Below are 3,085 nucleotides of genomic sequence, written 5' to 3'. Positions count from 1 at the left end.
CCCAGAACGCACCTGAACACACCTCCCTATAAGACCAACACGCCAAAAATGCACCTGAACACACCTCCCTGTAAGACCAGCACGCCCATGGGCGCCGGTGCATTTGCTATTTAAAAGACGGGGGCACTGTACGGGAAATTGACAATTGTGTCGGTCTTAAACTAGCAAACACACTTGCCTCGGGCTTTGCGCTCCGCTGGGTGCAGGATAGGGCTCAGCAAGTCCAAAAACATTTCACACTGACAAGTTAAATAGTTGCAGTTGCTGTTTTTGTCTGGCTCTAAATTGATTAAGACATCAATGTGAATGAGATTAATGAGGTCCAACAAGGCCATAATGACCAATCTTAAACTTTTTATTTCCTCAGGATTAACGGAAGAACGTCTACTGACTGAACACAACTGAATCTTTGTTATTTTAACAATGCCATTTGATTTGTGTTTGTTAGTGCATGTTTTTGTGTATATTGGCATGAAGTGAATCATTTCATTATATTTTAATAAAAAGAAAAACTGACCTTGTTGATGAGCATTTTTGTAGCTTATTATATACAATATACAGTATGAAACTATAATACTGCTGCTACTTATGGTTAAAATGCAAGTGACCACAGATATGTGTCACTTCATATTTCACTTCATGTACAACCACATTATTTGACTTCCTCTTTCTAATACAGTGGAATAACTAAAATCAAATTGTATCTTTCTTGTTTGTCTATGTCATCATCTTTTGATTGCTATTATCCATCATGGCATATTCCCAGCCAGCTACAACCTAGCTAACAGATGAAAAACAACACAAACAACCAATCAGTTAAAAAAAAATTCTCCGATGGCAGAGACTTAACGGGAGTTGCATTTAACCAGGCAGCATGTGAAACCCCCGTTCACCAAATCTACTGGTTAATGTAAGGACTACAAACCCCACGTTCACCAGAAATCTACTGGTTCTATGTAAGGACTACAAACCCCACGTTCACCAGAAATCTACTGGTTACTATGTAAGACTACAACCCCACGATCACCAGAAATCTACTGGTTACATGTAAGGACTACAAACCCCACGTTCCCCAGAAATCTACTGGTTACTAGCTATGTAAGACTACAAACCCCACGCACCAGAAATCTACTGGTTACTATGTAGGACTACAAACCCCACGTTCACCAGAAATCTACTGGTTACTATGTAAGGACTACAAACCGAGTTTAAAAACAAACCTGAAGCTGAAGAAACCCTAAACGTTAACGAAACAATCCGCAGACCCGATTGGCTGACGGAGGGGGAGAGAGAGAGAGAGAGAATGGCAGAGGGAGCGCAGTTCTCCGTGTTCTGTGTGTGTGTGTGATTGAGCCGGTGTGTTTGTAGGCGGGGGGCGCTGTTTAGGCTCGTTCGAGATGAACTGCGCCTCGCCTGGAAAGTGGACGAGACAGGCGCAGCAGCGGGGCGGGCAGAAAGCTGCGGTAAAGTCGGACAGTTTCCAGCCGAGTCCAGCTCCTTCAGCTGACAGGAAGTGATGAAACACTGTGGTGCGATTCCGATTAATAAAAATAATCAGACCCACATACCAGCTGGTACACAGTCTCCGTTTGTTTTAGTTATGACAAGTACTGGCAAAGTGCTCTACATGCGACCTGTTGCTGATTTTAATTACACACACTGTGATGATCCGTGATCTGAACGGATTTATCTCTCTGACTTCTAAACGTCTCTATCAGCCACACGCGGTGTTCTGGACAGAATAAGTCTTCAAATCAGACAAATAGCAATTAAAATCCCTCCGATTCCAAACAATAAAGTTTATATAAAACGTCATCATGTTGTAAACCAATCAGATTTTTAATCAGCTGAGAAGCCGGCGTTTCCCGCATGCTCTGGGTCCGCCTGGCTCTTGCAGTCGGTGAACTGCGCCGCCGGCGCCTCAGAACTGCGTCCGCCTTGCTCTCGTGAGATTTCCGTTTGCCCACGTGTGCATGACGTCAGAGCAAGTCGGGATCAAGTCGGACACAAATCTAACCGGCATGCAACGGCCGCCGATCGCCGGTGATCGATTCTGCGCAGACCTGGCTCATCTCGAACGAGCCTCGTATCACAGAACGCAGCGCGGCCAGTTGAGGATTTGTATTCAATCCGAGCACGGATATTGACTCATATTACTCGTATAATACTTGTACTCGGCAAAAGTGCTTTATCCGTACCGGATACTCGTTTCAGCCGAGTACTCAAATCATCCCTAACTCACACACACAATCTCAACTGATTATCCTCCGGCTAGTCTTTTTTCTTTTCTCTCACTTTTTTCTCTGCATGCACTCACAATCACACCTGATGAACGACCTTTTGTACAACACTAAAGTAACGAGCCAAGTTTGTAACATGTATACCAATATTTGTCTTAAAACTTAAGGAGTAAAGGTAAAAAATTGCAACCCGGTCTCAGTCTGAATTAGGGATGAGCGAGTACGGCTCTATCTGTAACTGTTTACTATAAGAATTATCTGCATCTGTATCTGTACTCGGACTGGGCGGGGCCTAACCCGGAAGTGGACAGTATTTAACCTGCAAATGGGCTGGGTAGCCTTGAAATGGGCTGGACTGTAACGGTGTGTTAATTTAAGCATGCAATTGATATGGGTTGATCAGAAATTGTTATATTTATTGCTAATTAGAAAACTATTTACATGACAGCATCAGCATTGAGCTTCAGATCAATGGTGTTGTCATGGTAACAAACTATATACACAACAAGTTTTGCAACAATGAATACAACACATGTTATTGCAATTATGAAGTAAAATGTAATGAACAAGAGTTTTCATTTTTTGTGATTTTTTTGTTTTTGGTTCTTTTTTTATTTATTTTTTATTTCCACACCAGATATGTGTAGGTGTGTGAGTAAGAGAGAGAGAGAGAGACAGAGAGAGAGAGAAAGAAAGAGAGAGAAAGAAAGAGAGAGAGTGGGGCGGGGGGACTGTGTTCTACGGATCAAATAGATTGTATATGATAAAGCAGACGGTTTTTGCCAGCACAGTCGTTTTTGTTTTCTTCACTCATAAATTGCAAGCATTAAATCTTCATAAACACG

At 42.5% G+C, this 3,085-nt stretch overlaps 1 long non-coding RNA gene across 1 annotated transcript in view; it reads right to left on the bottom strand.

Annotated features, from left to right (window-relative positions):
- Positions 1-3,085, bottom strand: part of LOC116688009 (uncharacterized) — an 8,738-nt gene that overhangs the window by 5,254 nt on the left and 399 nt on the right. The gene's annotated exons all lie outside the window — the stretch shown is intronic.

The sequence above is a fragment of the Etheostoma spectabile genome, chromosome 4 (assembly GCF_008692095.1).
Source record: "Etheostoma spectabile isolate EspeVRDwgs_2016 chromosome 4, UIUC_Espe_1.0, whole genome shotgun sequence".
Lineage (NCBI taxonomy): Eukaryota > Metazoa > Chordata > Actinopteri > Perciformes > Percidae > Etheostoma > Etheostoma spectabile.
The sequence above is the reverse complement of the archived record's forward strand: the minus strand, read 5'-3'. Positions and strand labels throughout refer to the sequence as shown.